The sequence below is a fragment of the Rhamphochromis longiceps genome, linkage group LG23, assembly GCF_057381845.1.
Source record: "Rhamphochromis longiceps isolate RC_006_pf linkage group LG23, R_longiceps_female_GT1.1, whole genome shotgun sequence".
NCBI classification, from domain to species: domain Eukaryota; kingdom Metazoa; phylum Chordata; class Actinopteri; order Cichliformes; family Cichlidae; genus Rhamphochromis; species Rhamphochromis longiceps.
Genome location: NC_140578.1, coordinates 28,678,579 through 28,690,259, shown reverse-complemented (window position 1 = coordinate 28,690,259; position 11,681 = coordinate 28,678,579).

The following is an 11,681-nucleotide window of genomic DNA, read 5'->3' as shown; positions in this document are numbered from 1 at the left end:
CCCTGAGGCTGGACCAGGCGAGGCTGAAGGCGGAGCTGCAGCGGGCGAGGCTGATGACGGAGCTGCAGCGGGCGAGGATGATGACGGAGCTGCAGCGGGCGAGGATGATGACGGAGCTGCAGCGGGCGGCTGGACGGGCTCCTCGGGCCCGCCAGCTGACGTGGCGTGAGGCTGGACGGGCTCCTCGGGCCCGCCAGCTGACGTGGCTTGAGGCTGGACGGGCTCGACGGGCTCCTCGGGCCCCCCAGCTGACGTGGCTTGAGGCTGGACGGGCTCCTCGGGCCCCCCAGCTGACGTGGCTTGAGGCTGGACGGGCTCCTCGGGCCCCCCAGCTGACGTGGCTTGAGGCTGGACGGGCTCCTCGGGCCCTCCAGCTGACGGGGCATGAGGCTGGCTGGGTTCTCCTGAACCTTCAGCAGACGAATCATGAAGCTGGCTGGGTTCTCCTGAACCTCCAGCAGACGAAGCTTGAAGCTGGCTGGGTTCTCCTGAACCTCCAGCAGACGAAGCATGAGGCTGGACGGGCTCCCGGGCCCTCCGGCTGACACTGAAATAGGCTGCACAAACTCCAACTCAGCCCCTGGCTCCAACCTGGCCTGGATCTCGGTCCCACAGTGGCTTAGCTGAGCCTCATGGCTAGCACTTCCAGTGCAAAATGTCTTATAATTTGGCTTCTTGGAAGCAAAGTTCGTAACATGATCAATACACAGGGATGCTAGGTAATTGTGCAGAGGGATAAGATATTCCGTGGAAGACTTGGCTGGTGAGTTTTCAGTCTTAGTCGTTTCATAAACATGCCCATGAACCTTTAAGGCAGTGCTTGATCCAATATTGTCCTTAGAAAAAACGCGTGGATTCAGAATAAAATCACCAACCTCATGTTGCTGTGAGCCGTGGTGATGACCTGGACGCCGCCTCCTCCTGGAAGCGGTGGTTGTGGAGGCCGGCGCCGCTACAGCTGAGATGAATGTAGCACTGGAAGCAGCCACCGGTTGAGGTGAGGGAAACGCAGCACTTGTCTGCTGCCGTGGCGACATGGACATGGAGACAGGTGAGAGACTGAATAAGCCGACTCTTACTCCTGTAGCCGGTGAAGGAAGAGCTGCATCACCGCAGGGCTGGTGTGATTCAGCCTGCACACTGGGCACCTGCTCAGACGATGATGGTGAGGCAGAGGAGATCGTGGCTGTAGCAAACTTCTTTAAATCTGCAGGCAGGCAGTCCATAAAACCTGGGTTAGCCGTGGCTATCCGGGTCAACTGAGCCAAAATAGCCTCCTTCTCCTCCCCCTGCTTCCCTGCACAGGAGATAATCCAAAGTCCACGAAGCTGTGTAACACGAATCTTGAATTCAACAAAGTCACTGAAATAAATGTCCGCTGGGTCCAGCATGGTCAGGTCGTTCTGTCACAGTCTGGCGAGGGCAGACTGTATGAATTGAAAAAGGACCCAAAACGCAGACGCCAAGGAACAGGGAACAGAACTTGAAATGTTAACAAAAGGCGAGCCGTTTAATAAGGCTAGTAGAAGAGGTACAAACAAAGGGCAAGGCAAACTGAAGCAAAATTAACAAACCTAAACTGGGAAATCTAAACAAACAATAAGAAAAACCTAGACAAGAAACTTGGAAGCATGGCATAGGAAACATGGCGTGGACAACAGACGACCTGACCATCACACACTGAAAACAGAGGACTTAAATACACAGGAGGTGATTAGGGGAAGTGGGAACACATGGAGGAACAGCTGAGGGTAATAAAGCAGGACGAGGCAAGGGAAGCAAAACTAGAAACACTCACATGAGACATGGACCGTCAAAGTAAAACAGGAAACACACTGACTGAATTCTAAACATGCAAACTTAACAGCAACTGGGGAGACAGAATATAGGAACCTGAAATATGGTACAAAACCATCGCAGTGGACATAACATGGAACACAGGGAAGCCATATGACGAAGCCAAAGAGCAAAACCTAAGATAACCATAACTGAGATCTAGGGAAACACGAAACAGTACCACAAAGGACTCAAAACATAATCCATAATATAAAAACACGAGATCTCTCCAAAATGAAACAGGAACATGAGAGGCAGACATAACAACATAAGACAACAGACATGAAACACACGAAGGGCAAGGGAGATTTAACATAGTTGGAACACGAGGGGGAAATAATAAGAACTAGAAACACTTAGGCATGATAACAAATAAACTTAGGAAACCTGATAAGCTTAAACATACACTATGAACATCAAAAGAACTGAAACTCAAAACACTGGGTCATAAGACCCAGGACCGTGACATTTATTTACTCACATACTGGTTTCTAAAGTCTGTAGAGAAGGGGTTTTTGACAAACTGTCATTTTAAAGTCTTTCTTTTGGGAGAGAACAACAACACTTGGAGATACTTGGGTTGGGAATGCTGTTCTGTTTGTATTTATCTATGGTCTTGTCCAGTGATAACTGTGGTTTCTTGTCTCTCTGTCTGAATTTGGTCCTGTCCTTTTTTCTTTTGTAGCCTATTTCCTGTTTTATTGTGAAGGTTAGTTCCTGGTGTGATTTTTGTTTCCTTACTTGTGGCCAGCTATCTGCTTGCTGCACCAGTAGAACTTAAATATTGGTCTTTGGTTCAGAGGCTGAGGGTGGGTTTGTCTCAACAAAATCTACCAGAGTGTTTTCTTGATTTTTATTTTAATATTTTTTGATTGTTTTTATACATGGTATTTTTAATGAAATACAGTGAAGACCCACTGAGTGTCTTGTCCTGTCTTCCTTTGCACTTTTCTCTTTGCCCTCACCCCTCCAACTTACCTCTTCCTTCCCACTGTAACCAAGTGCTTGTTCAATAAACATTACTTGATATTTACAATTTTTCTCTCTAATAATGTAGGGTCTTTCAAGACAAAACACCTTGAGGCAACTGATATTGTGAATTAGCACTACAGAAATAAAATTCATTTGAAATGAAGACCCTGTTATATTACCCAAGTGGTGAACTAATGGAAGCTGATTTATTGTGTGCATTGTGTTGTTAATGTGGTAGGTTTAAAAAATATAAATCATGCAAAATGTATCTTAAATCCACTTTTATAGATTTGCAGTCAAGACGATGAATAAAAATGTTTGCACTTTGTCACCTACATCATTAAATAGCTGCTTTGATACATGTTTGATAATCCAGGTAAGGAAATCCCCGAAAGTCGATTCAGTTCGTCATGTTTTCACCGGGAGAAACGTTTCATGACTCATCCATGTGACTTCTTCAGTCTCAGCTAACTGTTGGTTTCCCCAGCCTTATAGTTACATAACAAGTAAAACGAGCATAATTTCCTAACAATAAACTATGAGCTCAGTTTCATGATCGTTACTATGCAAACTGTCACATCTTTTGGTAAATAGCGATGAGGCAATAAACGCCTGTTTTCCTGTTAGCATATATTCAATGAATAACAAAGTATTACTGAGGGAAGCTTGAGAATACTTTCATGCTATAACAACAAACTTTTACTGAAGTAAGATTTTTAATGCCATAGTTTTATGACTAAAGAAGTTAAATTTGATGTTTACATCTTTGCTATGTTCGGACTGAAGGATTTCAGTTGGCTAAATGCTAAACAGGCTTTACAAAAATGACTCAGTGGTGGGCGGCTGTGTGGCACTGGCTGTACACATCCACATGTCATTTGGCAGCAACCCCCAGTTGATACAAAAGGTAAACTGTATACATATACACGTTCATTGGACTCTTGACTCATCTGAGTATCTATTAATCATTCTATGTTACAATTCCTGTCAATGTGAGCGGAAATATGGTATGATGTAAGTTTGTTTTTGGACAATGACTGCGTCACGCTGTAGTTTATGAAATGTGCTGTTACCTGCCATGGACACAAGGATATCAAAGTGTGTGTATGAGCTTGTTTGTTTGCGTTGCTGTGGGACGTGGCAGGGTGGAGCTCTGTTAGAGGCTTGCTTGTGAGTTAAAGGTTTCTTTTATTATCTATTTTAAGCTCGGCTACTTCCTAGAGTTGAGTGAGACCTTTGAACCACACCACGCTCTTAAGTTCTCTCATCCCACATTCCTGAAAGTGTGGACCCTGTCGTGTCTGTGCAAATCAAAACATTACTCATGCTAATGCCTAGCCACACCTTGACACAGCATGAAACACCTTTACCTGGTTTCTGTGTGCACTATGATGCCAAAAAAAAGGGTACAACTCTTAACTTCTGAAAAAAATAAATCTCCAATAAAGCCTTGGTGACCCACCCAGAAGGCTTGTTTTAAGCTGAAAGTGAACATTTTAGTCATCAATGAATCAGCTGCTGACAATTATTACTGTATTATGAGAACACAAAAGCAACAAGGATAGGCTGGATGTTTAAACTTGACTTAGAAGTCAGCAGTGTTGTCGGTAAACCGGGAAGCGGCGTCACGCTGTTTAGTCTAACTAGGACCACTGGGAGCAATTAGAGGCCAGCAAAGTCACAGCGGTTTCCCTGTTAGTCCAACGCTGGTTTCTGAGGGATATCCCCTCCTCACTTCTTTTTAATTTGCTTATTCATGCACAAACCTTTTCCCAGCAGCATCATGAACAGCTCTGTTACTGTCTCAGCACAGCTCTGGATGGTTTATAGACGGTAAAGACTAGAACAAACAAAAGAAGGTTAAAAACAAAAGGCCTCAGTTCTCAGGAAATGCATCCATACTCAGGTTGACAATAAGCTGTTTCATGCAGGTCTTTGAAGTTGGAAAGCTCTTGAACCCACACTGAAACAATTACTGGCAGCAGGGTGATAGTTTTTTTCTTTGAATTGATGCTTCTTAAACTGGAGCAGTTCAAAGCCAAACAATCCTGCAATTACTCTAAACTGCTGTGTCACAGGTATGATGCTCATTTTGTGGAGCAATTCAGGTTTATTTCTTGTTCCCGGACACCTTATTCCACACTGACATAAAGTCAAACATACCTACCAGCTGCTGGCTGTATCAAATGTGTATGATTATTGAGTTTTAACAACAAAAAACAGCAGAAAAAGTATTTACAGAGGGAACAGTTAGAAAAATTCAACTTTATTTGGCACTAATGACCCAAACAGTGTCCGGTCTGATAGGACCTGATCTGGAAAAGTTAGTGAAGTATTAAAAAAGGTATTTACAACCCCTCAAATGGGATACAAGGCTTTAATTTTATTAAAGTGCCTGTGCTTTAAGTAGTTGAGCAAACATATTGCGCAGACTCTTAAGGAACTGCAGTCGGGACTGAATAAAATATTAACAACTTTTGTGTGAAGGTGGGTTTTTTTGAATTTCTTTTAAATTGATTTCACGATACTTTGTCTCTTATGGTGGCAACTTGGCATATTTTTATCATCATGAGAAGCCAGCTGAGAAGCCTGATTCCAGCTGATTATGAACACTGTATGAATTTTCTGCCAGCTGACAAAGTGTTTGAGTATGCTGCAAAACGTATTGTTTAGATCTCAGCACCCACACTGCAGCCAAAAGCAGTCACAGCCAACTGCCATCTGTCTCTTTGTTTAAATTGTGCCAGACTTTGATGTTTAAGTCTTAAATGTTTAAGTCTGGCACAGGCAGAAATAAATACTAAAAAGAGAATATTCCACATTTTCAGAGACAGGCTGGTTTCTTGATAAGAGTAGAGTGATACTATTGTTACGTCTGTATTCAATTTGTGTTAACATGATGATAGCATAAAGATAACAATCAGGGTATCACAGCTGAGCTTGTATTGCCTTCAGTTAATAATAATGTTGTCGCTCAACGTGGTTTCCAAGAAAGTAGGTGAAAAACAAGCTACTCTACATGCATGTTGGGGTTTATATCTGTCTGTCCAGCAACATCCTCCTAAATCTTGTTACAGGAGCTTTTTAATTTTTTTTTATTATAAGACTTATAATATTTTCCTATTTTTATTTTATTTGTTTTATTTTATATTTTGTTTGAAATTGTTGTTTTCAGATAGTTCATTTTTCTTTTCTTAATTTTTAAAAAGCATTGGGTTTTAGGTCCTTTTTCATTAGTTTCAGTGTTAGTTTTAGACTTTGTTATTAAGATATGTTTGTACTGTTGAACTGTAAAACTGCTGAAATTCAGAACAGTCCAGAACAATGCAGTGACCTGACCAGTCCCGTGACTGATCTCAACCGAAAGGGTACCCCAGATCAGGTGGCATTCATGCAGGTGAAGGAGCCTAACCCTTCCATCCCTTTTATTGTACAGACAGTGTTGGGAAGGTTACTTTTAAAATGTATTCCATTACAGAATACAGAATACATGCCCCAAAATGTATTCTGTAACGTATTCCATTACGTTACTCAATGACAGTAACGTATTCTGAATACTTTGGATTACTTAATATATTATCATGCTTTTTACAACTACGTGAATGTACTATTGCTGTGTGATTTATTACTATTACTGAAGGTCCGCGGCTCCGAACCTTAGTAAAGGGACCTCTGACTAATACGGCGGGGTCCCTGTCGGCTCGTAGCTGAAAAATAGCTTTACTTTGTTGTGTGGGTCAACTTTTCTTGCGAGAGACAGAGAGAGGCGTTGAAAGGCTGCTCCAACGGAACTTATTGTTTTCGGAGGAAAACACGAACACGGTGTACAGTCGAGTCTTAATAGCTTACTTACAACTGGGCTCCTCAGGCACTCTTCTTGGCTGCAGTGGTTATTATTATATTTACATGCTTCCAGCTCCCGTTTTTGCTCGATGACTGCTCGTACTTTTCCACTATCCTATCCTATAGAGGAGGGAGACTATTTTCTCCCTCCTCTTGCTCACAGACACATAACGTGTATGGTGGTCCATTCTCCCTGCAACATGGACTACACTGCCCATGAGGCTACATTCTTTAGAGCTATGCTTGTAGCATGTTAGCTTAGCACAACAACAACAAAAAGGCGCTCTCTCACCCAGGAAACACACAGGTCGTGCCCAAATTCATGGGCTGTATCCTCCTGAGGACCCGGCCTCAGGACTTGTCAGCAGCTTTTGACACGGTCGACCATGGCATCCTGTTATCACGGCTAGAATGCTGGCCTAAAAGGATCTGCCCTACAGTGGTTTCGTTCCTATTTGTCAGAAAGGTTTTTTTTATGTCAATATGGGCCCCCACAACTCCAAAATAGCCCCTCTTAAATACGGTGTACCTCAAGGCTCTATTTTGGGTCCTGCCCTGTTCGCACTCTATTTGTTGCCATTGGGCTCCATCTTCTCACGGTACAGCATTTCGTTTCACTGTTTTGCTGATGATTTGCAGATTTATCTACCTTTAAAAGCAGGGTCAGACCATCTGCAGCTCTTATTACACTGCCTTGATGATGTCAAACAGTGGTTGTCATTAAATTTTTTAAAGCTAAATGAAAATAAAACTGAGGTTGTCATTTTTGGCAACTTTAATCATATCAACAGCACTCTGGGCGCCCTTTCCTCGTATTGTAAAACACATGTAAAAAACCTCGGTGTCTACATTGATGGTTCTTTTAAATTGAATAAGGAGGTGAGTGCAGTAGTTCAGTCCTGTTTTTTTCAGTTAAGACAGCTAGCCAAGGTAAAGCCATACCTTCCGGCTAACGTCTTTGAGCGTGTTATTCACCTTTTTCTTACTTGCAGATTAGACTACTGCAATTCATTGTATTATGGTCTAGATCAGGCCACCATCCATCGTCTTCAGATGGTTCAAAATGCAGCTGCTCACCTGCTAACTGGTACCAAATGGAGAGAGCATATATCCCCAGTCTTAGCTTCTTTACACTGGCTTCCTGTCTCCTACAGGATCCAATTTAAACTTCTACTTTTTGTTTTTAAGTCACTTAATGCTCGAGCCCCTCCTTACCTGTCTGAGCTCCTCTCTGCCTATGCTCCAGGAAAAACCACGAGGTCTAGCTGAAAACTAATGCTGTCCATCCCACGGACTAACCTCAAATCCTGTGGTGATAGATCCTTCTTTGTGGCAGGTCCCAGACTTTGGAATAGTCTCCCCTTAAATATTAGATCTGCACAAACACTTGAGCAATTTAAATCATTACTAAAGACACATTTCTATGCCCTGGCTTTTAACACACTATGACCCAAGCATTTTGGTCTTATTTTAATTAGTTTAGTTATTGTTTTAATTCTTTTACTGTCCTATTATTGTTTTTTTTACTGTTATTATTGCATTACATTGTTGCTTTTTAATACCATTTTTATATTGTTAAGCACTTTGCGCAGCATCGGCTGTTTGAAATGTGCTATATAAATAAATTTGACCTTGACCTTGACTGCGGTGATCTGAAAGTGATGTGCCAGGAGTTGTGCCGTTCTCGGCGGCTCCAGTGACCCTCGAGCTCTCGGCTACCTATCGAGCTGGTGGGTAGCAGACGTCTCTGAAAACGTTGAAACACTTTTGCAAATATGCGATATCTTGATGAACCGAGCAGATATTTGATGTTTACACAGCTACTTTCTCACCTGAAAATATGTTAAAACTTTATTTTGTGACCCAGAAAGATTAGTATGAGTAATTTTAAAACTTAGTAGCGGCCGCCATTGTTGGAAACTGGAGTTTGGCTGGGATATGGTGGGCCACGAAGGACACACCCGAACCATCCTTCAAATTCGGGAAAAGGGAGGACGCATTTGTCGGCTGCATTCGGAGGAGTCTACGAATTTGGACAGCTTTGTCGCGTCGCTGTGACGTAATCGGTCTACAAATGCGGCCTCAGGGAGGATGCAGCCCATGAATTTGGACACGACCACAGTCGCAGAGAGAGAGAGAGAGAGAGCGTCGCCCTGTAACCATGGCAATCATAACGCTGCCTCCTGGAACAACAGAACGTAGCTGTCAAACAAAACCCAAACAGTCCTGACCCGCGACAATATGAAACAGGAAAGTACCGCAGTGTAATCCATCTATTTCAACAAAGTAACTGTATTCTGAATACCACCTTTTTAAACGGTAACTGTAACGGAATACAGTTACTCATATTTTGTATTTTAAATACGTAACAGCGGTACATGTATTCCGTTACTCCCCAACACTGTGTACAGATTAAGGTCTCAAACACAGGGCTGGAGGCAGTAGAGTAGAGAAAGAGTACCTGGCCATCAAGTGGGTCTTTGACTCTCTTTGTATTTACCTCCTGGGGTGCTCTTCCACCCTCTTCAGATCATGCCCCTAAGTTGGGTGGATGGGGTAATGTGGCGGGTAGTGGTTTGTAGCTCAGCTGTATGGGAGGTTTGGAGCAGTGGGTTCAGGGTGTGGTGTCAGGGTAGGGTGACTCATACAGCTGACCTTAATCATCTGATCATGTCTCCCCATTGTAACAATTCTGTTTTGTTTTTTTGTTTTTGAGAAATCCATGGATAGAATTTGTTGTTAAAAGGATGAGACAGCTTTACATTGCAAAAGATATAACAGTAGGTGATGAAAATTTGCAGGAATGACATCTGTCCACTTGATCAGTGAGGACACCTAAAGAAGGAGTAACGTTTTCATAGGTGGATCAGACTTGTTTTCAAAATAAATTTTGCAGCAGCAGAATTCACGTGCAAACACATAAAACACTGACTGCACCAGTCACTAAATGTGACTCTTGCTAACTAAACAAGACCAGCTGCACATTAAGGAGAACAAACAAGATTTTCATGCATTCAGATTATCTGCACACCCACAAAACCAACAAAGGATCAGCTGTTGTCTGTACTCTTCTAAACTGTGCAGTAAATACACTTCACCCTACAGTAGCAGAAGTCCAAGAATGTATTACACGGTGCTCAGCACTCGAGGCATGCACATAACTGTTTCTCTGTGTCCATATCAAACATGGGCAGCTGGCCAGACAACGTGCAAATAGCTATAAATGTGCCACTCAGACAGACTTTATCTCATGTGATATGGAGCAGGAGGAGTTGAGACTGTTTAAACAAACTGGAGTACAAAATTATAGGTTAGCTAAATTCTTGCCCCCTGAAGCTAAAAATGACATTAACTGTCAAAGAAACCTGCAGGTGTTTGCATCAGATTGTTATGTAATCCTTCAGTCAGTTAGAGCAAAGGAGAAAATATGCTTTCTAATTTTGTACAGTGGCAATTAGTCTATTTTCTCTTAGGAGAGGATATAATATCTGCTGTCAAGGCCAAAATAAATGTCGCCAATAAACAGTCCAAGGAGGGTAGATGCACTATATTGCCGAAAATATTTGGTACTTGCTTTCACATGAATACCTGAGTGAACTTGAGTGGCAACCCCTTCTTAGCCCATAGGGTTTAATATGAATTCGACCCACCCCTTGCAGCTATAACTGCCTCAACTTTTCTGAGAAGGCTTTTCCAAAAGGTTTAGCATGAGAAGGCCTGGCTCGGAGTCTCCACTCCAATTCATCCCAAAGGCTTTCCATTGGGTTGAGGTCAGGACTCATTGCAGGGCAATCAAGTTCTTCCACATTAAACTTGCTCATCCATGTCTTTTATGGAACTTGCTTTGTGCACTGGTACGAAGTCATGTTGGAACAGGAAGGGTCCAACCCCCAACTGTTTTCACAAAGCTGGGAGCATGAAACTGTCAGAAATGTCTTGGTTTGCTGAAGCATTAAGAGTTCCTTTCACTGTAACTACGGGGCTGAGCCCAACTCCTGACAAAGAACCCTAAACCATAATCCCCCCTCCACTAAACTTTAGAGTTGGCACAGTGCAGTCAGGCAAGTCCTGTTCTCCTGGCAACCACCAAACCCAGACTCGTCCATCAGAATCCCAGACGGGGAAGTGTGAGAAGGGCTGTCAGTGGTTCCTGAAAGTTTTCTGGATAGGTACAAAAGAATTGTTGCACCAAAAACCTCCCAGTGCTTGCTTGCAGATTGCCATGGCTGCCTTCAAACTTGAAAACAAGCTAGCAAACTGGAAATGGAGAAGGTTCTCCTTTAAAGTAAAAGGTCTGTCACATGTTTCAAGATGTGCAACTTCTACTTTCAACCTTGAACCTTTTCCATTTCACAGTTTCACTACATCTCAAAGAGTAGTTGGAGAGTGTTTGTAGACAAGTCCGTCACTTTCAATCAAACTAGGACTGCAGAAATATGCTAGGGGTTGCCAGGTGTGTCACTCAATGGTCTGGTCTTTAGGACTTTAGCAATCATTTACCTTGTAAGTGTCATCAACCTCCAGTAACTACTCAACATATCACATGCCTGTGAAACCTCATTAATTAAGTCTAATATAGTCTAATATTAGCAATGATTGTCTAAAATGGTCATTAATGGAAAGGTAGTGTGATGTTGTTTTCTATAAATGTAAATGATTTTGTCTCCTGCGAACAGTATAAATTTTAATATGGAGCATAATTTGATGAGAAGTGAACTCCATTAACTGACCACAATCTACAAATGAACAGCATGCTTTATTCTGCATCACCTGAAAGTAGCAAAATGAAAAAAGCAATCATCAGGAAAGTGTTTACGTTGGACACAGAGCAAAAGAGTCAAGAGCCAACATCTTATAGACTTCTATGAAACATTTTTCAACCAGAGGAGTTGCCCCCTTCTGGCCATTAAAATGAATGCAAGTTTAAGGTGCTTCACTTTTTAAACGCAAAAGGTAAAAGCTAAAACACTAAGGATGAAGCTTTAAAAACAGAACTTTGCAAATTTATTGTGGACGTCAGGTCGGCTACA